The sequence below is a fragment of the Callithrix jacchus genome, chromosome 4 (genome assembly GCF_049354715.1).
Source record: "Callithrix jacchus isolate 240 chromosome 4, calJac240_pri, whole genome shotgun sequence".
Lineage (NCBI taxonomy): Eukaryota > Metazoa > Chordata > Mammalia > Primates > Cebidae > Callithrix > Callithrix jacchus.
In genome coordinates this window covers 19,225,811-19,253,723 of record NC_133505.1, presented here as the reverse complement: position 1 = coordinate 19,253,723, position 27,913 = coordinate 19,225,811, and the positions used below count along the sequence as shown (strand labels likewise).

Here is a 27,913-nt window from a genome sequence, read left to right as displayed (position 1 = left end):
ACATAAAACATCTCCATTCATGGCAGACAGACAGTATTATTCACTTTTAATAGATGGAGAAACTGAGGCTCTGATTAAATAATAAGAAATCTTTGCTGATTTCATCAAGTTAAGATGAGGTCATGAAGGTGGGCCCTGATACAATGTAACTTGCTTTGTATCCTTTTTTAAGAGGGAAAGAGAACGTGTGTGAAAGAGACACAGAGGGAGAGGGCAGCCCTGTGAAGAAGGAGGCAAGGGTGGGAGAGACACAAGCCCAGGAACGCCTGGGGCTGCCGGAAGCTGGAAGAGGCAAGGAAGGACCCTCCCCCGGAAGGTTCAGAAAGGGCGTGACCCTGCCAGCACCGTGATTTCAGACTACTGGCCTCCAGAAAATCTATGCCTGTCATCTGAAGCCACCCAGTTTTTGGTACTTTGTGACAGCAGCCCTGGGAAGCTGACACAGTGGTCTCCCTACTAGTTAGAGTCCATAGGACCGAAAGGTTTATTAGTTTGTAAAATAGACCTTCCTAAAGCCCACCTTTAACATGGAAAGCTGGAGACTCAAATTATAGATGTATTACATGATTATATAGAAAAGAAAATAGATCAATGGAATAGGGGCAGGGTGATTAAGAAGAAAAGCAAATTGCTTAAAAAGACCCAAGCCACCACCTTGCTCATGGGTAAGAGAAAACAACTCATAAAAGTTGAAAAAGACTGAATTGAATGTCAGGGCAGGAAGAGTGATGGGGGCCTTAATTCAACTGTCCCGGGGGGAGCTGGCACTTTCATGCTGATTTTATCTAAGATTTCAGCTTGAACAAGGGATAAGGTTTACAGACTAAAAATTAGCCACAAGGTATAACTTTACCCCTGGCTTAACAGAAGACTGAAAGAATAAAGCAAGCAGCTGTGTCAGAACTTGCCAGGCAACATGAAATGCTGTGGTTTGAACAAAGCGGAGCTGGGCTGAGAATGAATTACAGGAAGAAAGGCAGGAAGAAAAAGAAAGAGCTCTGGGGCTATTCATTCTTTGTGTACGGGACGCATTGAAGAAAGTACTGAGTCCCACGTCACCAACCCAGCTGGAAAACGTGGGGGCAACCAAAGCAGTGGGAACATGAGTCACCAGCTACTAACTCCCAGGAGCTCCATATTTGGGAGCCCAGCTTGTCGTTTTTCGGATGGAGTCTCGCGGGTTCTGGGGCTGCCGCTAGCTTCAGCCCAATGTGGTACGTGCCTTCAAAATTAGAACTGACAATGATGGACTTGGAGTCGTGCAATCTAGTGTTTCAGGGGAAAATAGTGCCTAGATCTCAGTAGAGTGCGGACAGAGGAAGACACGGGGCTGCGCACTGTTGACCGTGCATCAGCTGACCAGTTGGTCAGCCCTCTTGAACTGTTTAAGACCACCGTGGACACTTGCTGCTTTCACCTCCCCAGCATCTGTTCCTCCTCTGCTTCTAGGAACCATCTTTGACTTTCTTTCGGGGACTGACATTTCTCTATTCTTAGTCCCTGGTGCCAGGGGTGGATGCAGGGCCACAGTCTGGACAATCAGAGTATGCCATTGTCCTGGGGGCAGCAACTGGTTTAGGGAAGGGGCACAGCACAAGCCAGCCCAAACAGAGTCCACCCCAGGGACTGTTACAAAAGCTACTGGGGATGAGATGCCGTCAGCTGGGTTGCCGGGAGGATGCAGGTGTGTGGAACTGCATGACTATCTTCCTATGGGTTCGAAGAGGGACCATGTCCGGATGAGATGGAACCCCCATCCAGTCATGCCTGAAGGTCTTTTCTGCTACCTAAGCTGATATATTCCATCCTTTTATTTTCTTTTACTGGCAAGCTAAAGAGTTCTGAGCAATACACAGATCTCAGTAAGGCACTGTATGTACCATGGCCAACATCACACGAATATATGGAAGCCAGAGAGAAAATGCACATGGCATGGTGGGTCTGAAGTCAGAGAGAGGAGACACGGACACAGGAGTATTCCAGGGTATTTTGAAATACTTACGAGTATTTCAGAAAACATAAAATAGCGTTTTAATGTTCCCTTAAATCCTTCTGGAATGAGGGAATAAAAACAAATATGGTTTTTAAAAGAAAACCATAGTAGTTTAGTAAGAACTTCTCAAGGGGCTGGAAAAAAAATTGTAATTTGAATTCTTCTTGCAGTAATATAGCATAGTAGCAACAACAACAACAATAATAAATAAGCCAAAACACAAGAACTGTGGCTGTAGTATAGTCTCCAACCTCGGGTTACCAGTTCATCCTGGTTGGTCTGGGACTGTCCCTGTTTTACAACTGAAAGTTCTAACTTCTGGGAAGCCATCGGTCCTGGGCAGACCTAAATGATCAGACACATGTTTTCAGGTCATTTTACTTTTCTGAACCTCAGTTTCTTCATCAATGAATGGGGTCTATGAGGCAGGAGGAGGTGGTGGTGGTAGAACCATCAGTGGTTTTCTTTTTTTTTTTGAGACGGAGTTTCGCTCTTGTTACCCAGGCTGGAGTGCAATGGCGCGATCTCGGCTCACCGCAACCTCCGCCTCCTGGGTTCAGGCAATTCTCCTGCCTCAGCCTCATGAGCAGCTGGGATTACAGGCACGCACCACCATGCCCAGCTAATTTTTTGTATTTTTAGTAGAGACAGGGTTTCACCATGTTGACCAGGATGGTCTCGATCTCTTGACCTTGTGATCCATCCGCCTTGGCCTCCCCAAGTGCTGGGATCACAGGCATGAGCCATCACACCCGGCCCCATCAGTGGTTTTCAAACCATATTTTTGAGAACTCTAGATTTGTTTTTTTTTTTTTTTTATGACAGAGTCTTGCTCTGTCACTAGGCTGAGTGCAGTGGCATGATCTCAGCTCACTGCAACCTCTGTCTCCCGGGTTCAAGCAATTCTCTTGCCTCAGCCTCACAAGTAGCTGGGACTACAGGCACGTGCCACCACGCCCAGCTAATTTTTGTATTTTTGGTAGAGACCTCATTTCACCATGTTGGCCAGGATGGTCTCAATCGCTTGAACTCATGATCTGCTGGCCTCGGCCTCCCAAAGTGCTGGGATTACAGGCATGAACCACTTTGCCTGGCCTCTAGATTAGTATAAAGGGCTGCAACAGCCACTGCAGAAAGGAAGGTACCAAGCAGCCTCCACTTCTGCTGCAGTCAGTGGAGTTTCTCTTCCATGTGTTTCAATCGAGGTCTGCCTAATACTTGTTAGAAGCAGGGAACCTGCTATCCGAGGGACCTCCCTCTAGAATTCCAAGATTTTTTCTCTTTGTTATGGGGCAAATGGCTCTTATAGACCAGTGGTTCCCACACCTGGCTGATCCTAAGAGTCACCTGGGAAGCTTTAAAACTAAATACTGGCTACCACACCTGGATATTTCTACTGTGTTGGATTTGGGAGGAGCCAGGGATCTTTGCAGGTGACATACATATGAATTATTCACAAATGTCGGTATGCTAACTCTCATTAATAATATATTACTTTCCACACATCTCACAAATGGCCAGGACACATCATTGTTTGAGACACCATGTTCCTGTACATCTGAAATTTTCCATGCATCAGGAAAGCTTGTTAAAACACAGAAGGCTGGGCCCTGCCCCCAGGGTTTCTGTTTCAGTAAAGCTGGGTGGGGCAGGAATTTGCATTTCTAAGATGCTCCCAGGTGGGCGTCTGCCACCTTCAGAGGCATCATTTTAGATCACAGGCTCACCTGAGTGTCTTAACTGGTCTCTTTCATCAGTCATCATTCAACCTTTCCTTTTTCCTCCCCTGGTATAGCACTCAGTAAATTATTGATGAATAAACGTGTGGATAAATGTTTCATGCCCTTAATGACGTGATCTTTCAACCAACTTTCTAAAGAATATTGTGAACTACACCCCTTTGCATGTAAGAAGGGTTTCTGCTGGTATCTAAGGAATATTGTGTCATGGGACCTCAACTGAGGACATGGGTGGGGACAACAGGATTTCCTGCTCTCGGCTTTAGAGACTTTGTGCTGAATACAATGAAGTGACTGCAGCCTTCTGTTCTGGAGCCTCTGGCCAAGACCACTGGGCTCTCGTCAAGCTCCATTTTGCTTGTTTTTCACTTTTGAAGGCTGGCAGATTTCCTTTAAATCCACCAATTCCTTTCTGTCTTTCTTTAGCTCATTGTCATATTTAACTTTTTAAATTGATTTGCTGGGATATTACGCAAGCGTCTTCTGGCTGCTCAAACTCTTTACTCCTGTGGATAAACTTGTCATTATCCCTCTGGAAGCCCCAAATGTCCACTCCAATCCCTGCACAGGCCCTGATCACGCCCGCAGCCTCTGGCTTGTTTTTCCTCTTCGTTGGTGCTGCCACAGCGGCAGGCAGCTTGGCACTGTCTTTCTGCCCATCTTCAGAAGTCTGAGGAGTGTTTCTTGGAATACAGAGACCTACTCATAGCCACAACCCAGACCTCAGGGCTGGGCACACCCCAAATAAAGTTAGAAAGGAAAAGAAAGCCACCGACCTTTATTAACCACTAAAGAGGGAGCGCCCCACTCCAAGTTCTGCAGGAACATTCAGAGGGTGTATAACTGGCTTTGCAACTTTTATGTGATTACTTGGAATCAGAAACAGCACGCAGGAAATAAATACAAATAATAATGTAATTAAAAAAAAAGATTCCCACTCTTTTCAGACTCTCGCTTCTATGCTGATCATGTAGACAGTTGGTTAATTAGTATTTAGTCCCATTGCCCCTAAGAAAACAAGATGTGTGCACAAACAGGCAGGAAGCCGGGGGCCTTCCCAACCCCCGCCTGGAAAGAGAGTTTGGTTCTGATCAGAACCTATACTTATGGAGAAGTAATCTTTCCTAAGTCAGTTCTACAAGATCAGCCTCTCTGAACAGCAGTGAGTCTGTGGTGATGAGTGAAGGCAGGCTTCTCTCTCTGCCTTTCCACCCAGGCCGTCCCTGTGGGTCCCCCCTCCAGAGGTAACCATTCAACTACAGAAGCAATGGCTCTACTATTACATCATGTCAGGAGCACTGCAGAGGTTATTCCTCTTTCCCCTAATGTCAGAAGCTACAGAAACGCCTGCCAGGGCAGAACGATCCTCCAGTGGAAACTGGTCTTAGAAGGCTTGGCCATGTGTGCCCTGGAAGGTTCTGGAATCTTTCTGGTGTTGGATGAACGACGTTCATGTTTCAGAAAACACCTCCAAACCTGGCTGACAGGAAAACTGTGTTAGACAATAAATAAAATTGAGTGTTTAAAAAGTTTTCCACTGAGAAGCAGTTTGAACAGTCAAGTGACCCTAGAGGAAACCTGGGTGTTTTCTTGTCAGTGGCCTTGGGGGTTTTTGTGAACACGGCGGGTGGTGGTTGACTGAAGGATGAAAAATGACCTGCGTGCCACTCTTAATAATTGCCTCTTGATGTATAATCAGGACTTTTCCCCCTTGATTTACAAAATACATGGGTCTTTCCATGTGAAAGATTGTGGAATCATGAGGAGGGAGTGTTGCAAAAAGAGCGTTAAAAAACTCGTATCATTCATAAAGTGCGGAAATCCAAATACTGAGAGAGAGGCTAAGGTCACACCATGGGCAGGCAGCAAGAATAACGCCAGCCTTGCTAGGCAAACTCTGCAACTCTCAAAGTTCATCTTCTTAATGGCAAGTCAGGAACAAATATTTGTAAGAGACACGTTATATCTGAAAAGCTTAGAGAGACTTAGAGAGCTTCTCTGTAACGGAGAGAATAGAAAGTTCCTGTCCTACTCTATCCGGTTCTGTTCTCCATGTGGAGTGGCAAGCCGGCAAGTCCCCCCCGAAACGAAAGGCCAGAGAGGATACAGAGACAGAGCCAGCAAGGGTTTCACTTGGGACAGGGTGGAGGGATGTCAGGGAAGGGTATATGTTTATCTCTGTGCTAGGAAACTGTCGAAGAAACAAGCTGACGCTTTCTATAAAGCCTTCCTGTTTACCCTTGAAAGAATCAGAAACAAATGGGTCTTTGCCCAGGAGGCTACAGGGGTCATTTGCCGTGTTTGAATTACTCTGAGGAAAAGGATAGAGGAAGCTTCTGCCCAATGTCCTGGAATTATGAAGACATGCCCAAATGACTTCAGAGAACAAATGCCTATCTGTCCCTATTTCACTAGTTAATTTTTTGTAAATTTACATTAATGGAGATGACTACAGATGTGCCAGTTCAAAGTTATCTGTAAGTTCCTCTCGTTCTCTATAAACTTTACTTTTGCCCCATGTCCTTCTAGAATCTTCCTTTAGAAGGAGGGCTGGATGTCATTATAGCAGTTCTTCAAGGGCTGCTTCAGCCATTGTTAAGGCAGAATTGGACATTTTTCTCTTTCATAATATCCCAAACAAGTTGCCACATGTTGTTAACCCTGGACTCGAGGGAAACCCATCATACAAGATTGGCGTCCAATCTGCGAGCCACCGTCTTTGTTGTGAAGATGTTCTCTTGTTGAGGGAGTTTAACGTGTTGCTGCACCATTTTGTTGCAAGTCCTTTGAGACTTGTTTCATGCCATGAGGGACAAATCCCATCTTGAAGTGGTGTGGTTGACAGTGACATTAAATAAAAGGCCTTATTATACAATCTTCTGAAATTCCTGCCTATGACAGGATGCTGTTTGATGAGCAGAAGTTGGTATGGAATTCATAACTAAACCATCCATCTGTGGGAGAATTCTGCAGGCTTCCATCACTAGTGTGTGATAGAGCGAAGACACAACAGTCCTATGCAGCTCCCAAAACTGTGGTTCCAGGGCACCACTATGGGAACAAGCTTGGACTCTGGTGCCACTCAAACAGGAACATATAAATGGATCAAAGATAGATCAAGCAAAAGAAACTCTCCTCGGGGTGAAGAGGGTGTGAGATGAGGAAAGAGTTCATATACAAAAAGCATTGCAGAGCAGAAGAACTCCCAAGGGAGAGCATGAGCCAGAGTCTGCCAGGAATTCAAGGAGAGTCTTAGGGAAGAGCAGAAAATGAATAACCTGCATAGTGAAAACTGTGTGGTCACCACTTAGCCAGGTGAAATGGTTTCCTCTGTGTCCCCACCCAAATCTCAGGTCAAAATGTAATCCCCAGTGTTAGAGGTGGGCCCTGGTTGGGGGTGATTGGATCATGGGGGCAGATTTTTCCCTGGTTGCTGTTCTGCTGATAGTGAGTGAGTTCTCACGAGATCTGATTGGTTGAAAGTGTGTGCCACCTCCCTGCTCTCTCTCTTCCCCTTGCTCCAGCCATGGAAGACGAGCCTGCTCCCCCTTCACCTTCTGCCATGATTGTAAGTTTCCTGAGGCCTCCCCAGAAGCTGAGCAGATGCCAGCATCATGTTTTCTGTATAGCCTGCAGAACTGTCAGCCAATTAAACCTCTTTTCTTTATAAATTATCCAGTCTCAGGTATTTCTTTATAGCAGTGTGAGAACAGACTAATACATCAGGGAAGGGTACCACTCCCTGCCTGCATGGAGCACTTAAAAAGTAATAATGAGCACTTTGATCCTCATAATCTATGGGCAATGAAGTAAAAGAACAGAAAAAGAGTGTCCACCCAGATCCTAGAGGTGGGCCAAGGTAAAACGAATGTATCAGCTTGTTTGTGTGTGTGACCGTCTGCGTACGGATGTTGATGCATGCGTGATACCTGTTTCTTATTGCCATTTACTTTTGGGGGTACTCAAGCTTTATTCAAAAAGTGAAATAGTGGAGGAATGGTCTCCATAAATAAGTAGCTTGTTCTGGAAATGAGAAAACAGCCTTTGACGAGGCTGGTTTGGGATTTTGCTAAAGGACACCTGTGTGCTCAGACAGCAGTGCCATGGGGTCAGGGTCGGAGGATGGGGGCCCTGGTTAAAGTCAGGCCAAACTCTAGATCGTATCTTCTTTATCTCTTGTATTAGGCCATTCCTGCATTGCTGTAACCTGAGACTGGGTTATTTATCAGAAAAGAGGTTTAATTGGTTCATGGTTCTGCAGGCAGTACAGGAAGCAGAGTGGCTTCTGCTGCTGGGGAGGTCTCAGGAGGGTTACAATCATGGCGGAAGGTGAAATAGAAGCAGGCGTGTCACGTGGTGAAAACAGGAGCAAGAGAGTGATACAGAGTGGCAGAGGGCAGGGGGGAGGTGCCACACACTTTATACAACAGGATCTCACAAGAACTCACTATTACAATGACAGCCCCATGCCATGAGGGATCCACCGCCATGATCAAAACACCTCCTACCAGACCCCACCTTTGGCACTGGAGATTACAATCCAACATTCGATTTTTGGGCGGGGACAGAAATTTAAACAGTATCATCTCTGTTCACAGCAGATGGTTAGGATATGCTTGTAGCTGATGAGAACAAAAGCCATGCCATTTTTACTTCAGAAACTTGGGAGTATCCAAAGAACATCTATATAATCTATTGTAACCCTGAAGAACAATATTCAACGTTACAATGGAAGCTCTAGCAGTTTGGAGGAGGGAGAAAACACTGGAGGCTGGGATGGGCTGGGGGTGTTCAAGAAGTAGGTGGTGTGTGAGCTTAGCCTGGCGTATGGAAAGAAAGGAGAAATTAGTGTGAGCAAGGGCAGAGGTACAGATATCCATGGAATATCTGGGAGATTGCATAGAAGAAAAAAGTCTTCATGAATTGTGCTGTGCTTGTTGCAATGAACTGAATGCTTGCATCACCCCCAAACTTACATATCGACGTCCCAACACCCAATGTGATGGTGATAGGAGGTCAGGCCTTTGGGAGGTGATTATGTCATGAGGGTGAAGCCTCATGAATGGATGTAGTGCCCTTATGAAAGGGATCCCAGAGAGCCCTCCAGCTCTTCTGCTGCCATGTGAAAATACAGTGAGAAGGCAGCAACCTGCAACCCAGAAGAGAGCCCTCACCAGACACCCTGATTTCCGAATTTTAGCCTCCAGAACTGTGAGAAATGTGTTGTTTACAAGCCACCTAGTCTACAGTACTTGGTTCTAGCAGCCCAAACCAAAGAGGACTCTAACATAATCCATTTTCATCCCTCTCTTTCTCTTTCTGTTCTGTGTGTTCTGCCTCTTGCTTCGTCTTTGCACGTCTTCATCTATTGAGTAGCATCTGTAGCCCCAGCTAGCAGCAACCAGCGCTACCAGGAGCACTTTGATCCTCAGAGTCATGAGCTGCACACCGGATATTTTCTGGATGCCTTTATTTGTTCTTCACATTATGGTGTTAACTGCAGTCGCACTCTTCTTCCACTGTAACTCTTGCTTGCTTTTCTCACCAAAGGGAGATATTTGTGTAGGTGTCAAAATCTGGCAGTGTTGACTATAGTCATCCAGGAAATAGCCACCTGCTCACTTGGGATATGTCATTAGCTGCCAGACCCAAAGATGAAGCTCTTTATTAAGCGGAAATGCATTAGCATTTGAGTGTTAATGGAACAGACCTTTAATAAACAGTCACTATGTGTGAATTCTATTCTTAAATCTGTGGGGATACAAATGACTAAGTTTACAAAATCTTCATTTATTGGAAGGGACAGATGTATAATAACTAAGAAATGCTAATGTTGAAGTAAACTATTGCTCTAAGACTCTATTTCATCCTACTCTATGACCATATGACAATCTGTATTGATGATGCATATTTTTTAACTTAAAATTGGAAAGGATCCTTCTAGCCCTGTTTCTATGTTGAAATCCTTAAAAAAAAAAAACCTCAAAATACTAAAAGACACCTCCCAATTGGTTGCAGTTGATGACTTCATTTCAATGCACAGACTTTGTTGGTGCAACTGACTGGACATTCACTACAGTCACTTAGAGTTACTTAGCATTCACAACTAGCTACTGGACATTCTGCTGCCCTGCCCAAGGACATAACCAAAGACCAGAAAACCTGGGGAAAGATAAGATGGAGGCTACCTTATGATTTAAACATATAATCGCTTTGCACTGAGAGGGGAAAGTAGGAGAAATTTCTTTGTCAGAAATTTTTTAAGCCTAAAAATGGTTTGCAATAGGATGATTTCAATTACGGTGAGATGATTCACTATTTAGAATTTATGGAAGAAAAGTTCTTATTGCTTTGTGGATATGTATATTGAAAAATGAAGGACATCAACAAAGCATGCCTCGTGGAGTGGGGAGGGGGGTGTCTAAATTATGCTCATGTGGGGCATTAAGTATCAAACCATAAATGCACTCTGAGTAGGTTTAACCTGAGAGAGAAGCAACCTGATGGTGCTTATAGCTCCAGGAAGCTCTGTCTTCAAAACACAGCTGAGCTGAAAGCCTCCATCTGCTGTGAACCTGAAAAGAGAGGGATCTACCAACTCCATCCCCAGTTACGGTTTGAAGAAGGACGCTATTTTGCTCATGTTAGAGTGATGTGAATACATGCATGAACCTTTTTTAGGGATATGAGAATTCAGATTCCACTTGGGCCAATTTTGACTGTGTAGCCATTCTAAACCTCAGCATTTTTTTCCATGTAATAGTAAGGGCTAAAAAAATCTGTAGTGCTTCCCACAAATTAGGCACTGCTGTAAGCAACAGATACATATTACCTTATATAATCTCACAGCAATCAAAAGGTAGTATGCAGAAAAGAGTTCACAAAGGAGGCCTGATGCTGCTATCTCACTCCTGCTTGCAAGGTGGACCCTTGGCTAGCATCCGGGAACTTGTGAAGGGTTCCTGCCAGTCCACAATAGGAGTGGCTCACTGTGACTTAACTGTGTGCGAACAACATGGTTTATGCTGAACACCTGCTTTCCTTCTGGGAGTCTGGACTGTGTGTGCTTGCCAGACAGAGGGTGTCTAAGTGACCTGCCTTGAATCAAAACTTTGGCACTAAGTCTCTGCCAAGCTTCTCTGGTAGATGACATTTCATACCTGTCATAACACATTGCTGGAGGAGTTGTGTCCTGTGTGACTCCCCTGCGAGAGGACTCTTGGTAGCTCATGCCTGTTTTCCTCTGTTCCTTTCCGCTTTGCTGATTCTGATTTGTGTCTTCGAGGTAATAGAACTTAGCTGTGGGTATGACTCTATACTGAATCCTGTGGGTCCTCCTAATGAGTCATTGAACCTGGAGGTGGTCTTGGAATCCCCCCACAGGTGTGTGACATTATTGTTGTCTCCATTTTAAGGCGAGGAAGCCGATTCATGGAGAGGTTAAGTAGCTAGACCAAGGCCACACAAGAGGTACATGGTACAACCAGGATTTGAACCCAGGCAAGCTGGCTCCACAGCCTTTGCTTCTAACCCCTAAGGAGGCTCCGAAGTTCCCTCAATAGGTGGTTGTGAATCAGAGGTGTGTTCACTCAGTGCATATTAAGTGCCCAATAAAACATAGGTACCCTCCATAATAGTACGCAATCTCCAATCCCTTCTACCTACTAACTAGAAATCTATCATGCATTTTTCACCATCCTTCTAACAAGCAGAAAGTTCCTGAGGCTGAAATATCTTTGAAGAGGAGGTAGAGACATGGAAGTCATGCTATTTTTTTAAGCAATAATATATATTATGGTACAGTTCCCTTATAAGCCAGATGGAGCCTCTGTGTTTCCTCCTCTGTTTACCTGCTCCCTGGTCTCCCTCACCCTGGCACAGGGGTAAGAGCCGTGATGGCCAGTATAGCTGGCTGCGCATTCAGAAAAACTTACTAGATCAGGAGTAGGAGGTGGGTGGGCAGATTTGGGGGAGCCCTTCTCGTGATGGCGACTATATTTTCTGCCACTCACCCCCCAGATGGGGACACGCTGTCTGACAACAGAGTACTTAATGTTCTGTTTGTTGAAATCGTTATTTCTCAATCGCCCTCACCCCTCCCTACCTTTCAAATGTTCTAGTTAATGCAGAAACATCCCGTTTCTTTCCATGGAGGAAACCAAGTGACCCCAGCATTCCATGGACCTATTCTTGTCCTACTTTCAGAGAAAAGCAGCTCTTCCTGCTGACCGCCTGCCTATAATAAGCCATAGCTTAGCTGGTGGGTCTGAATGTCCTAGTTAGAGATAAGTTGGCCGAGGCACAGTATGTCTACGTGTAGAATTTGGAAGGAGGGACTAAAGAAAGACATCCTTGATTTATAAACCTCATCTTCACCCTACACTCCTTGAAATTCCTCTTCAGTAGAGAAGCAAGGCGTCTTATTTATAGTAAGAAATGTAGATTAAAATGTAAATAGCAGAAGAGTAGTGGCTTGGAGTTAATTAATTGAAATCAACGAGACCAAATCCTTCCCTGCAAGCACATTTTGACGATGTAAAACTGGAAAGAGTCCAAGGATACTCAGTACTTAAAAAGAGGCTTGATCATAACAAATGCCAAGAAAAAGAAGAAAGAAAAAAATGGGGCTGGGTGCAATGAATGGCTCATGCCTGTAATCCCAGCATTTTGAGAGGCCGAGGTGGGTGGATTACATTGAGCCCAGGAATTCGAGACCAGCCTGGCCAACATGGTAAAACCCTGTCTCTACTAAAAACACAAAAATTAGGTGAGTATGGTGGTGTGAGCCTGTAAACATAGCTACTTGGGAGGCTGAGGCTGGAGAATCCCTTGAGCCCAGGAGACAGAGGCTGCTGTGAGCTGAGATTGTGCTACTGTACTCCAGCCTGAGGGACAGAGCCAGAGACACTGTGAAAGAAAAGAAAAGAAAGAAAGAAAGAGAGAGAGAGAGAGAGAAAGAGAGAGGGAGGGAGGGAGAGAGGGAAGAAGGAAGGAAAGAACAAAGGAAGGAAGGGAGGGGGAAGAGAGGGAGGGGGACGGGATGGAGAAAGAAAGAAAGAAAGAAAGGAAAGAAATAAAGAAAAAAAGAAAAAAGGGATTAGGGATGCAAACTGGTTGTACCAAAGGGTCACTTCATACTTGCAGTAGATTTCCTCTTGGGATAGCCATTAAGAGTTAGTGCTTTAAAAGCAATGTGTGAGAGGTGGAAACCAAAACAGAAACTGCCTGTCTTGAAGTAAGATGCATTTTAGTCTGATGGAAACCAGTGTCTTCACACCAAAGGCGTGTGCTGCAAGAATGCACAGCAAGGAGTCGCCCCGTCATCGAATGAGCTCTAAGCAAATGACTTAGGAGACCCAGGTTTCAGCCCTAGCTGTGTCATCAGATCAGTTGCCCAACTCCATGTGAGTTACCTCATCTTTCCCACCACAGTCTCCTCAGTTTCACTATCTGCAGAGTGGGAGATAGAATAAACATGCCCCAGGACCACTGTGAAAGTGAAATAAGATGATATGAGTCAATGTGCTGAGCTAATTGTAAAATAATATCTAAATCTTGGCTGTAAATATTTTGATCCAATGATGTTACCTAGCACCAAGATTGATGAGACAAATCAAACATTAAAAAGAAAACCTAGGCTATTTTTCCGCCATTATTAGAACATTAAGAAAGGAGGGTTACCTCTAGAGGAGAGCCTTATAAAGCTCAGTTAAAAATGGAAAGGGCTTTGCAATGGACTCTATGATTGGTCGAAATGTTAGCCTTTCTTCATTGTAGCAACTTTAATCCTTCCTCTTGGGTTTGTCTGGTCAAAATCGCACACAGCGTCTAAAAGGGGAGTGGGCATTAATTAAGATTTAGGTCAGAGCCTCTGAGGTAGCCAGTGATTTCGTTTCTGGGAAAGGAAGACAAAACCTTAGCGATGGTTGGATAAGAGTAACATTCCTTTCTATTGTGATCACTCTACATCAAGGAAATGTTTGAAATTTAGGCAGTCTGTTAAAGTTATTATATGGCCGAACTTTTGAAAAACACAGCAGCACAAATGTGTTTTATCAATCCTGACTGTTGGTAAGAATCCTGAACAAAGGAAATTTGACCAATCTCCCAGTGCCGTTCACTCCAAAATGGATCATTAGTCTAGAGGACCAACTGCGTCTATCAGAGTCAGATCCGTCAACCAAGAGTCCCCACTCCCCTCACCATCATTCACACGTCCTGCGCTTTCTTTGCAAGTGAAACAGACTGCCATTAGGTTTAGAGTAACCTGCGATTAGCACGTCTCTCAACTTCTCTTACAAGGAACTTATTTTTCAGTGGAAATTTTTGTAGTGGTTCCTGTCTGATGTGTAACTGTTCCCTGGAGACCAAACTCCCCACTTCATCATTGACAGCAGGATTCCAGGAGTGAATAGCATCCCTTTGAACCAACTAGGGACTGTAATTTCTTAAACCTATCTAGGAGCCATTTTGGCACCTTCTACACAGCATCCCTTGCAAATAAGTCCTGCAGAGCTACGAAATTCTGGCCTTCTTGTAAGTGTCAGTCTCAGAGACCTAGTCACATGTGTTTTTGTGGGTGAGGCTGGTCCCGTGTTTGCCAAGGTCAAGCAACTCAATTGCTGAGGGCCTGGTTGGAATCTACTGTGCACAGCCTGGCCCACAGTGGCTTCTTCCCTTGCCCTTGGGCCCTGAAGTGTATTTGCAAGTTGGGAAGAAGGCACCAGGCTGGGGTGGGGGTAACCAGAAACCCAAACAGATGGAAAAAAGGTTGAAAAAGTCAAAACAACGAAGATTTGCTTAATTTACAGATAAGCATAATTTAATCTATCAACTATATTTATTCCTGTGGTTCTTCATTAGCACAGAAAAATCAATTGTTTATATTTTAAGAGTAAATGCATCTTTCTTCTATTCCTGAATGAGGCACACAGAAGTAACTACCACATCATTAATCAACACACAATAAAACAAATGATCCCCATGCTTTCCCAACTTTAAACCCACTTGCAAAAAAACCCACATTGGGGGTGCTGCCACCAGTGTGGGTCTTTGTTCCCAGCCAGTGCCTGGCACACGTATGTATGGACTGCATGCAAATTTGTTGACTGATGACTAACACACAGGTGGGTCTACAGAATAATAAAGGAAAGCTAACTTCCTCCTTCTACCTCATTTAAGTGCTTGTACCTATCTGCTCTTGTTTATCATCTATCTAGTCATGAAATGTCATTTTGGCTTTCTTTGCAGAGGTTGGGCTGAATTTAACTGGATCATTTCATGCATCCTATAAGCCTTTGTGTTTTGTTTTTTTCTTGTTTGTCTCTTCTGGAATTCTTTGCTTCTGTCGAGCCCTACTTGTTCTTTAGACCCCTTCTCTTTTACAAAATCTCATTCCCTCTCCTGCTCTTCCTCCCACTAGCTAATATGTATTAGCACTCAATGGGTCAGATACCACTTTAGGTGCTGCGTGTGTATTGACTCTTGTAACACTCAAAAATCATCCATTGACTTATAAAACCTTCAAAACCACCAGTGAGGTAGGGCTCTTATTCTGAGAAACAGAAAAGTAACTTGCTCAATAGTACATGGCGGGTGGGTGGCAGAGGTGGGATTTGAACTCAGGCAGTTGGCTCTTAAGCACTTCGGCCTTCTTGAATCTGCTCATTTCCTGAACCCTGATGATCATTTCCTCAACTTGTGTTGCTTGATAATCGCTTTAGGACTGTTCCCATGCTGCAGGGAAAGAATCTCCTTAGAGAGTATACCCATTAGTGCTTCTTATATCACTTAGAACATTTTTTTTTTGCTTTGCTGTTTATTTTTGTCAATTATTTATTAACAAATTAATGAAACAAGAAAACAAGTCAAAACAAAAATGATCAAAAGATAATCCTGATTAGGGGAGAAGAATTATTATTTTTAAGTAAGATAGTCTTAAAAACGCATTCCCGCTGTTATTTTTTTTTTTTTTTTTTTGAGATGGAGTCTCACTCTGTCACCAGGCTGGAGTGCAGTGGCACGATCTCGGCTCACTACACCCTCTGCCTCCTGGGTTCAAGTGATTCTCCTACGTCGGGTCCCAAGTAGCTGGGACTACAGGTGCGTGCCACCACGCCCAGCTAATTTTTGTATTTTTGGTAGAGATGGGTGTCACCGTATTGGCCAGGATGGTCTCAATCCTGACTTCATGATCTGCTCGTCTTGGCCTCCCAAAGTACTGGGCTTACAGGTGTGAGCCACCACGCTCAGCCCCTACTGTTAAATTTTATTAGGAACTCCCCATTTCTCCAACCATGGCTTCTGTCTACCACACAATGTAGCATGCATGAGTGATTGTGCACGTGTACACACAGGATTTAAAAAATCTGGGCCAGTTTTCAATCATAAAGCAACATAAACTCATTTTTAAATATCCAGAGACAGACAATGTCTACTGCAGAAAGTGAACCCGTCTTATAATACCAACCCCAAAACATTTAAAAATATTTGGGGGTTCTATGTTTTGCTGGACTTTTGTTCTACCAGGAGACAGATAAAAACGGGCTTGTACTGCATGTTCTTTTGCATTCGTTGCTTCGTATTTGGTTCACATCTTTGTGTATATCCTCTTTATCCTTTTTCACCAGTAGCACAGTCTTCCAAAGGGTGGACTGCCAACTGGTAATAAGGACCCTACTGACGGACTTTTGGATTGTGTTCATGTTTTCAATATCATGCTCAACTGCATTTCACATAGCCTCAATGAAAGAAATCTGTGCTAGGTTGAACTCAAAAAGGGAGTGTTGGGCCAAGTAGCTCTTCTGTGCAATTAAGAAAGAAATTACTCAGCAGATACAAAGTATTACATAGGAAAGGGTAAGGCTTCTCTAACTGGGTTTTCAGGTAGCATTAGGGATGTGAAGTGAGGTACAAAGCGTCTCTTCCCTGAGGAACATTTTGTTTAATGTTGCAACAGACACATCTCTCTTTGCTAAATCATGCTTGCAGGAACCCACAAGGCCAGCCCCTGAATCACAGGCCTGCTCGGAGTAGGACACAGTACGAAGCTCTGCTGAAGTTTTCCTGTGCTGAAGCAAGCAGTGAGTAACGCTGTCTTTGAAAAATGCTCTGACCAAAACCATTCTTTGCTCTGCTAGAGCTTTGTTTTTCAATCAGGCTGTTATTCAAATGCTGGAGCGGATCCAAATTTGCTTTCCTGAGGAAAAGTCTGCCTTTGCCTGCAGCACGCACACACGGCTGGAGCGGGTGGGCTCTGGCCTGCCGGGCCTGCTGCACCCTGGGGGGTGTGCAAGAGGGACCCCTGTGCTCCCAAGACCTGCGTTCCAGTCCAAAGGGTCCCCTCACAGACCCTCCACGTGCACACAGCTCTGCTCAAGCCACCCCTTCTTCCCCTCACTTGCCTCATGCTTTTCTTTTTCTTTCTTTCTTTTTGACATGGAGTCTTGCTCTGTAGCCAGGCTGGAGTGCAGTGGCGCAATCTCCGCTCCCTGCAACTTCCGCCTCCCGGGTTCAAGCGATTCTCCTCCCTCAGCCTCCTGAGTACCTGGGACTACAAGCAGCACAAGCCACCACGCCGGCTTTTTTTTTTTTTTGAGACGGAGTTTTGCTCTTGTTACCCAGGCTGGAGTGCAATGGCGCGATCTCAGCTCACCGCAACCTCCGCCTCCTGGGTTCAGGCAATTCTCCTGCCTCAGCCTCCTGAGTAGCTGGGATTACAGGCACGCACCACCGTGCCCAGCTAATTTTTAAAATATTTTTAGTAGAGACGGGGTTTCACCATGTTGACCAGGATGGTCTCGATCTCCTGACCTCGTGATCTACCCGCCTCGGCCTCCCAAAGTGCTGGGATTACAGGTGTGAGCCACCGTGCCTGGCCCTCCTCATGCTTTTCTATGTCCTTCCCATTCTACAAGGGCCATCCCAGCTTCACTTCGAAGCAGGCTTCCCTACTTACACAGCGCTTCTCTCGCTGCCTAGAAGCACCTTTCCCGCATGCTCACCCAGTGATCCGCTCACTGGCTCACCCACTTGTTCCTCCAGCAGATGTTTCTCCAGCACCTCTCATGTGCCAGGAACACAGCAGGAGCAAAACCAAGTCCAGTACCCACCCACGGAGCCAACGCTTCCGAGAAAGAAACAGATTGTGAGCCAGTCCGTCAGCCTGCACTGCATCAGGTGGTGTTGAGCACAGGTAACAGGTGTCAGAGGGGGCCCCGTGGCCATTTTGCACGGCATGTAAGGGAGGGCTGCCAGGTAAGGTGACCTGTGGCCCAGAGCTGAATGAGAAAGGGGAGGAAGCCTTGCAGGGATCTCCCAGAAGGTCCTTACAGGCAGAGGGACTGTCAGTGCAAATGTCCAGTGTTGGGCACTTTCTTGGCCTTTTGGGGGAACATCAAAGAGCCCATTTAGCTCCTCCTCCCTGAAGCCCCTGGTAACCCCTGATCTTTTTGCTGGCCTCATAGTTTTACCTTTTCCAGAATGTTCTAGTTAGAATCATACAATGTGCAGCTTTTTCATATTGGCTTCTTTCACTTAGCAATATATTTAGATACTTTTTAAATGCAATTTTTATTTTATAAATGTATATGTTCTTTCTTCAACTGAAATGTAAGATTTCTGAGAGTAGTGGCTTGAAGGCTGTAGATAACAGATGAGAAATCATGATAATGCTTTCTTAGAATAATTCCACTCTTTGAGGTACATCTATGTGTGCTATGCATCCCTGTATCCTCCAGCCCTTACCTAAAACTTTAATTGGATTATTACTCCTAGTCTGTGACATGCAAATATTCTAATTAAAGGCTGATATTTTTTCTTTTAAGAAAAACTTTAGCAGATGCATAGTAGGTATATTTATTTATGGGTTATATCAGATGTTTTGATACAGGTATGCAATACATAATAATCACCTCAGGGTAAATGGGGTCTCTGTCACCTCAAGCATTTGTCCTCTGTATTACAAACAATCAGTTATAATCTTTTAGTTATTTTAAAATGTACAATTAAATTATTTTCAACTGTAGTCATCCTGTTGTGCTAGCAAATATTAGGTCTTACTCATTCTTTCAATGATTTGTACCCATTAACTTATCTTCCCCCTCAACAATCCCCTCCCCTTCTACTCTTTGTCTTTATGAGCTTAATTATTTTAATTTTTAGCTCCCACAAGTAAGTGAGAACATGTGAAGTTTGTCCTTCTGTGCCTGGCTTATTTTACTTGACATAATGGCCTCTAGTTCCATCCCCGTTGTTGCAAATGACTGAATCTCATATACACTCCATGGCATATATGTACCGTATTTTCTTTATCCATTTATTTGTTGATGAACACTTAGGTTTCTTCCAAATCTTGGCAGTTATGAATAGTGCTGCAATCGCTTTAATATATTTATTTCCTTTTTTTGGGGGTATATATGAGTGGGATTGCTGGATCATATGACCACTTTATTTTTAGTTTTTTGAGGAACCACCAAACTGTTCTCCATAGCGGTTGTACTAATTTACATTCCCACCAACAGTGTATGAGGGTTTTCTTTTTTCCACATCCTCACCAGAATTTGTTATTGCCTGACTTTTGGATATAAGCCATTTTAACAGGGTGAAATGATATCTCATTGTAGTATTGACTTGCATTTCTCTAATGATGAATGATGTTGAGCACCTTTTTATATACCTACTTGCCATTTGTATTTTTTCTTTCGAGAAATAAGACTGACATTCTTTCAAGGCATAAATTAAAGAATGCAACCCTCCTCTGTCCATGGCCACATATATCATGTAAGAGCAGTTTAGCATAGATACTGAAATTCATTTTTTTAGATGGATTCTCAGTTCTAAACAACATAAATGAATGTCTTTATTTCTAATGCTTGCCTTTGCTTCAGACAAAGAAAGAAAGAAAGAAAGAAAGAAAGAAAGAAAGAAAGAAACAAACCCAAAACACAATGAAGAAAGAGGTCAATTAAGTAAACCAGTTACTTAAAGCCAACAAAGAAACAAGCATCAGCAAGCAGTCCTGTCTTCCCAAATTATTTCTTTTGAAATCAAACACCTTCATTAAGTGGTTCTTTGAACTGTTTTGCCATAGAAATAAAAAAATAAAAACTTATGAAGAAACTGAAATAACTATGTACAAAATGCCCTGGTGACTTTATTTTAAATACAATTGTGTGCAATTTGCTAATCTTCATTGTCATCTATAACTGAATTGTATGTGCTTTTGAAAGCTATGTAATTAATGACATCTATATGACTGTTAAAATGTGTCTGCAGTTGGTCATCATATAATTTAGATCTGAGGTCCTCAGTGGAAGATGAAGTCCAAGAAGTCAGAACCTCTGTTCCTCTTTTCACTATATCCCAGTACCATATGTATATGGAAGACTGGATGTGATTGACTTGAGTTGTACCTGCAATGCTTCTTGAAGGCATGAAAACTACGGCAGGTGTTTTTAATTACTCAGACCTCCACCCTCCAATATGTAAGCTCCTTGAGAATGGGGATTTTGTCTGGCTGGCTTTCCTGCTAAATCCCCAGCACCTAATATGGTGCCCAACCCAAACAGAGCCCTTAACAGATACTCAATAAATATTAGTAACTACTAAGTTATTTTCTGAAATGAGATACAGTCTCTGGGATGTTTAACTTTATGTGTCAACTTGGCTAGGCCAAAGTATCCAGATATTGATCAAACATTTTTCTGGATGTCACTGTGAAGCTGTATTTTTTTTAAAAGATAAGAGTACCATTTAAATCAGTAGGCTTTGAATAAAACAAATGACCCTCCATAACATAGGTGAGCCTCCAATCAGTTGAAAGCCTTAATAGAAAAAAGAGCGACCTCCCCAGAGCAAGAAGAAATTCAGCCAGCAGAGTGCCTTTGGACTCAAGTCCAACAGGCACATCCTGATCTCCACCCTGCCAGCCTGCCTTGCTGATTTTGGACTTGCCAGTCTCCATAACACACACACACACATACACACACACACACATTCTATTGGTTCTGTTTGTCTGGAGAACCCTAATGAAGGTGAGATACACACACACACACACACACACACACACAGAGGTGTATTTCATGCAGTTGGTTCACACTGTTATGGAGCACACACACACATTCTATTGGTTCTGTTTGTCTGGAGAACCCTAATGAAGGTGAGATACACACACACACACACACACAGAGGTGTATTTCATGCAGTTGGTTCACACTGTTATGGAGCACACACACACATTCTATTGGTTCTGTTTGTCTGGAGAACCCTAATACACCCATCTTACTCCTTTGCTCCCTCAATGTAACAATCAATATATGTCATTTGCCAGCGATCACTCTCACCCATCCAGACCTCACCACTACTAAAGCCAAACCAGTGATACAATCCCTGAAGTACACTCTTGACTTTAACTTCTCCACTCCAATGAAGTGACAAAGAGCATTATCTCCTTAACGATTCAATTCTTCTGTGATGCAAAGCACCTGACCGTGGAACAGGTGCTGAGAGGACGCTGTACTTGCTCAAGCCATATCCTGATAGTGTGACAGGAGGCACCAGCTTAATACTGGGCTTTGAGGGGAGAATGTTTCCCATGGTGAGGCTGGGCTGCTGATAGTCTCACTTCCTCTAAATATTTCCACTCTTTACAAGTGAAGCTGTGGGTGGGGATTTTAGAGTCATGGAAACTAGTCAAAGGTTACTAAAGGTTCATGGACACTACTATTTGATGACTGTGTGTTAGCTGCATAGTCCCATATGTGATAAAAAAAAGTCAATATAAAAAATAGTTCAATGGGAAGCTGATAGATGAGCATATATGCAATTTAGTTCTCTTCAGGATCAAGCAAAGTGATGAACCTTCATGGAACCCAATCTGCTGGTCTGGGGAAGAATGCTTTTGTAAATTAAGTATTCATATAGAATCTTTCCCCAAGGGTCTATCTGGAGGGGAAGTGACAGTGAGAGCGAAAGCCTTAATTTGCCCACAATCAGGGCAGGCTGGACCAGGCACAAATGGTCTGTTCAGGTAGATTCCTTTTTTCTTTTTGTTTTTATGTTTTAATCCTGGGGAGTCAATTTTAGCCCCTTCTCCCTCTTCCATTTCAAACCCCTTCCCTCCTTTGATGTCCCTCAGTTAAAACCTGTTTCTACCTTGAGGCAAAGCTTCCCTTCTCCGCTCTAGTAGTTTGTGCATGAAACCGGGATAAATTTGGTGGCAACTGTGCCTTCCTGAAATCCTAACTCTGAACCATCATTTCTGTTAATGACTTATCACTGCCAACTAATAGAAATGATAGATTGTCATACATTCATGCAATAGGATATTATACAGCGATGAAAATGAATCATCAACATCTCTTGGCACCAGCGTGGATAATCCTCAGAAACATCATGCTGAACCTAAGAGCAAGTCTTGGAAGAATGCATATGTATGATTATATTTACTTACAGTCCCCAAACAGGAAGAAATTGACTATATGCAAATTGCATATATACCTATGCATACATGCCTATGAGTACACTTAGACCTAGGAACCCAATCGAAAAGTAAAATAAGGGAATGACTAACGAAATTTTAAGACAATAACTCATTTTGTGTTGGGTGATATAATTTGGATGTTTGTCTCCTCCAAATCTCATGCTAAAATGTGATCCCCAGTGTTAGAGGTGGGCCTGGTAGAAGGTGTTGGATCATGGGTGCAGATACCTCATGAGTAGCTTGGTGCCATCCCTTTGATGGTGAGTGACTTTTCTCTCAGTTAATGCATACAAGATCTGGTTGTTTAAAAGGCTCTGGGCCACCCCACTTCTCTCTCTTTCTTCCTCTGTTGCTGCGGCATATGCTGGCTCCTCCTTCACCTTCCACTGTGGTTGTAACCTTCCTGAGGTCTCACCAGCAGCAGATGCCAGTACCATGCTTTCTGTATACCCTGTAGAACCATAAGCCAACTAACCCTTTTTTCTTTGTAAGTTACCCATCCTTGGGCATTTCTTTATAGTGATGCAAAACAGACTAACACAGAAAATTGGTACTGGGAATTGGAGCACTGCTGTAACAATACCTGAAAATGTGGAAGTGACTTTGGAACTGGGTAATTGGCAGAGGCTGGAAGAGTTTAAAGGACTCAGGAAAAGACAGGAAGTTGAGGGAAGTTTGGAACTTCTTAGAGATGGGTTAAATGGTTGTGACCAAAATACTGATACAGATACGGACAGTGCAGTTCAGGCCGATGAGGTCTCAGATGGAAATGAGAAAGCTTTTGGGAACTGGAGTAGTAGGGTCATTCTCATTATGCCCTAACAAAGAACTTGGTTGCACTGTATTCACGCTCTGGGGAATCTGTGGAAGTTTGAATTTAAGAGTGATGACCCAGGATACCTGGTAGAAGAAATCTCTAAGCAGCAAAGCATTCAAGAGGTGATCTGGCTGCTTCCAGCAACCTAAATCAGATATGGGAGCAAAGAAGTCACTTAATATTGAAACTTATATTTAAAAGGGAAGCAGAGTGCAAAAGTTTGGAAAATTTGGAGTCTGGCTCTGTGGTAGAGAAAGAATCCAAGCAGGCTGTGAAACAGTCACTTGCCAGAGAGATTAGCATGACTAAAAGGCAGCCAATATCCAAGACAAGGGGAAAAGGCTTCAAAGGCATTTCAGAAATCTTGAGGACAGCCCCTTTCATCACAGGCCCAGAGGCTTAGGAGAAATAATGGTTTCAGGGACCAGGCCCAGGGCTCCACTGCCCTACTGAGCTTCAGACTCTGGCTTCAGCCTCAGCTCAAAGGGCCCAGGTACACTCTGGTGACAGTTCTGTAGGACACAAGCCATAAGCCTTGGTGGTTGCCATGTAGTGTTAGGTCTGCAGATGCTCAGAACGCAAGCGTGAAAAAGGCTTGGTGGCTTCCATCTAGCTTCCAGAGGATGTATGGGAAAGCCTGGGTGTGCAGGCAGAAGCCTACTGCAGAAGCAGAGGCCCCACAGAAAAGCTTTCCTAGGGAAATGCCAGGGGAAAGGTGGGGTTGGAGCTCCCACACAGTCTTCATCAGGGCACTGTCTAGTGGAGCTGCGGAAAGGGGGCTGCCACCCTTCAGCACCCAGAATAGTAGATTCACTGGCAGCTTGCACCCTTTGCTTGGAAAAGCCACAAACACTCAACTTACATCCGTGAGAGCAGCCAGGTAGGCTGTAACCTGCTAAGCCGCAGGGGCAGAGCTGCTCAAGGCCGTAGGAGTCTGCTCTTATACCAGTGTGCCCTAAATGTAGGACACAGAGTCAAAAGCGATTATATCTTGGACCTTTAAGATTTAATGACTACCCTACCGGGTTTCGGACTTGTGTGGGGCCTCTACATTTCTTTGGGCCAATTTCTCCCTTTTGGAATGAAAATGTTTGCCCAATATCTGTACCACCATTGTATCTTGGAAGTAACTAACTTGCTTTGATTTTAGAGTCTCAAAGGTAGAGGGGTTTGAGGCTTAGATGAGACAGGACTTTGGACTTGATACTATAATCATTTTAGACTTTGGGAGACTATTGGGAGAAGATGATTGTATTTTGTAATGTGAGAAGGGCATGAGACTTGGGAAGCCAGGGGAAGAATGACATAGTTTGAATGTTTGTCCCTTACAAATCTCATGTCGAAATGTGATCCCCAATGTTGGAGGTGGGATCTATGGGAGGTATTGGAGCATGGGAGTGGAACCCTTATGAATGGACTAACACCATCCCCTTGGTGACGAGTGAGTTCTCCTTCAGTTAGTTCACATGAGATCTGGTTGTTTAGGCCAGGCGCGGTGGCTCACGCCTGTAATCCCAGCACTTTGGGGGGCTGAGGTGGGTGCATTACCTGAGGTCAAAATTTCAAGACCAGCCTGGCCAACATGGCAAAACTCCATCTCTACTAAAAACACAAAAATTAGCTGTGCGTGGTGGTGCATGCCTGCAATCCCAGCTACTCAGGAGGCTGAGGCAGGAGAATCGCTTGAACCCTGGAGGTGGAGGTTGCAGTGAGCCAAGATTGCACCACTGCACTGTAGCCTGGGTGACAGAGTGAGACTCCATCTCAAAAAAAAAAAAAGAAAAAAGAGACCTGGTTGTTTAGAAGAGTGTGGCACCTCCCACCTTTCTTTCTTGCTCCCACTCTTGCCGTGTGATGCTGGCAAGCATCCTTCATCTTTTACCATAAGCTTTCTGTAAGCTTCCAGAGGCCTCACCAGAAGCAGACGCCAGCACCATGCTTCCTATACAGCCTACAGAACCATGAGCCAATTAAACCTTTTTTCTTGCAAATTGCCTAGACTCAGATATTTACAACCACACGAACATAGACTGACCCAGTAGGCATTGGGGGATATGGACACAATTGGTTAGGGGCGCACAGCAGGCGTTCAGGGTTGGGAAATGGGGCAGCTTGTAGATATGTATTTATGTTTGTATTCCTATCATTATTTAGAATATACAGGCTAGGTGCGGTGGCTCATGCCTGTAATCCCAGCACTTTGGAAGGCTGAGGCAAGTGGATCTCAAGGTCAAGAGATTGAGACCATCCTGGCCAACACAGTGAAACCCTGTCTATACTAAAATTACAAAAAATTAACCGGGCATGGTGGCGTGCATCTGTAGTCCCAGCTACTCGGGAGGCTGAGGCAGGAGAATCACTTGAACCTGGGAGGCAGAGGTTGCAGTGAGCCAAGATCTCGCCATTGCACTCCAGCCTGGGCAACAGAGCAGATCTGCACCACTGCTGGGACATTTGGGAGTTATTGTGGGCAAAGTGAAGTTGTATATTTTGAAGACCAAAAAAGGCTGTGGCTAAGAAGGGCAGCTTGGACCCCTGCTTCCTGGGACATCCACACAATTCCGGCCCAGTGGCACACACTGGGCAGGCCCTGGATGGAAGGCACTGGGAGATGCAGCTGTGCCCTTGAGGAGCCAGTGCTCTGGTGGGGCTTTCCTAGTCTTCTCTTAGTCAAACCCCATTTTCCAGGGTTTTGCCATATTCTGTGTGCTGTCAGGACTGTCAGCAACAAGTTTTTCTTTAAATTAACTCACTTTTGGGCAGGGCGCGGTGGCTGATGCCTGTAATTGGGAGGCTAAGGTGGGCAGATCACCTGAGTTCAAGAGTTCGAGACCAGCTTGGCCAACATGACGAAACCCCATCTCTACTAAAAACACAAAAATTAGCCGGGTGTCGTGGTGCACAACTGTAGTCCCAGCTACTTGGGAGGCTGAGGCAGGAGGATCGCTTGAACCCAGGAGGCAGAAGTTGCAGTGAGGTCGCACTGCACTCCAGCTTGGGTGACAGAGTGAGACTCCGTCTCAAAAAAAAAAAAAAAATTATATATATATAAATTAATTAACTAACTTTAAAAAAACTCAAAGACATTTATATTTTAAAAGAAATGTTTATGTTTATACCACTCCTACAAATAAAAAAACAGGGCCATTGTGATTTAATATAAGGTAATCATAAAAAGGAAAAACAGGAAAATTAAACCATGCTGTTAATTTATAGCTAGCTCCCATTGCCTGCTGATGGCTCCTAGCCTCAGGACAACTTTCTCTGTCTTAAAAAGACAAGGAGCCAAGAGTTAGAGAGGTTTTAAGATCAGGCTCAATGTGCTTTAATGCTCTATCTTTGCATCTTGTACTATATAAAATTCTCCTATTTGTGTTTCACACTTCAGAAATCTTGATTGAATGAGTCATGATGGTGACAGATAAGCAGGAAAAAGTGAAGGTCATTTGCAGTAGGACGCATCTTCCTGCTGTGTGGGTTTGCTTGGAGACATGTCTAAGGTGCTCTCCCTGAGCTGTGTCTGTGCTCTCCAAGCTGGATCCAGAAGAAGAGGAGGAGGATCCTCCCCGATCAAAACCCTTGAATGGATATGTGGGAAATCAAAACGCAGAGTCTAAGGCCAAATGGAGAGAGAGCTGATCTTGGAGAACAGAGTACTAAGCTTTTTAAGTACCTAGAGCACGGGGTGGCTGGCGGGCTTAGCTTGGGTTTCCCCAGAAGCAGACCTGGATGCAGAGTTTGAGGGCATGTAGTTTAAGAAAAGATCCCAGGAAGAATGGATGGGGAGTGAAGGAGTACCCTGGGAAGGAGAGAAGCCATAAAGGGCCCCGCCACCATGGGCAACTGGAGCTTGAGCCCATGTAGATTCTTCCACTCAGGACTGAGGGAGCTGGAATATGTGTAGCCCATGAGGAGTTCATTTCTGGGCATTTTCATCTGTCATTTGGGCAATTACAATTGGCGCTATGTGGCTTGGAGAAAGCCCTCAGGTCATGAGATACAGACTCAGGTTGTCAGCAGCCAGCTCAGTCACAGTGAGGCCTGAAGGAGGGAGGAGGCAGGACACTGACGACTTCGGACACCCGTGTCTGCCAGATGTTTCAACATTTGCTATCCAACTGAATCCTTACCACAGCCATTCAAGACAGCTCTTTCCCCTTATTTACATGTAGATGAAAAGGCACTGGGAATTACATCATTCAACCCATACTGCCTGTCCTCTCCTACAGCTCTGCTTGAATCTTTCTAGTCTTCTCTGTCTTCTTCCTTTTTTTTTTTTTTTTTTGAGGCAGTGTCTCACTCTGTCACCCAAGCTGAAACGCAGAGGTGCAATCATAGCTCACTGCAGCCTCGACCACCTGGGCTCAAGCAATTCTCCCGCCTTTGCCTCCTGCAGAGCTGAGACTACAGGCATGTGCCACCATGCCCAGTTATCTTGTTTAAGTATTGACTTAGAAAGTGACAGCCACTAAATAACTGTTAAATAAATTAACCAATTAACAAGAAATGGTGGAGCGCTAGTTAAACACTGATTTCATATCCTTTCTTTTCCACCAACTCTACTTTCCCCATTCTTAGAACAGGAATGTCCTTGAAAGTAACCAAGCTTGGAAGAAAACAGAAACAAGGGAGAAAAGTATTTGGCTGATTCCCAGGATTCTGTCATGGACAATTGCTCTTCACACCCAATTCTGGGTGGGAAACCAGCTTCTGGGCAGGGGAAGAAGGGACTCCCCGAGCAGGACTTTAAATGACTAGAGAGCCTACTCTCACTAATACAAGCACAGAGAAAAGATTGGTGGCTGATCTCTGCATAGCTTGGAACTACATATAACCTTTTCAGAACAGCCCTCCCCTTTATGATTGTAGGCGGTCTTTATTTC

At 44.2% G+C, this 27,913-nt stretch overlaps 1 protein-coding gene and 1 long non-coding RNA gene across 2 annotated transcripts in view; one reads left to right on the top strand and one right to left on the bottom strand.

Moving 5' to 3' along the window:
* NEDD9 (neural precursor cell expressed, developmentally down-regulated 9) overlaps nucleotides 1-27,913 on the bottom strand; it is a 192,853-nt gene that overhangs the window by 164,071 nt on the left and 869 nt on the right. The window lies entirely within an intron of this gene.
* On the top strand, nucleotides 1,066-21,216 carry LOC103792275 (uncharacterized). Its single transcript, XR_004741599.3, has 4 exons — nucleotides 1,066-1,214; nucleotides 16,723-16,814; nucleotides 17,779-17,926; nucleotides 19,620-21,216. It is a non-coding gene; the product is annotated as an uncharacterized LOC103792275 (long non-coding RNA).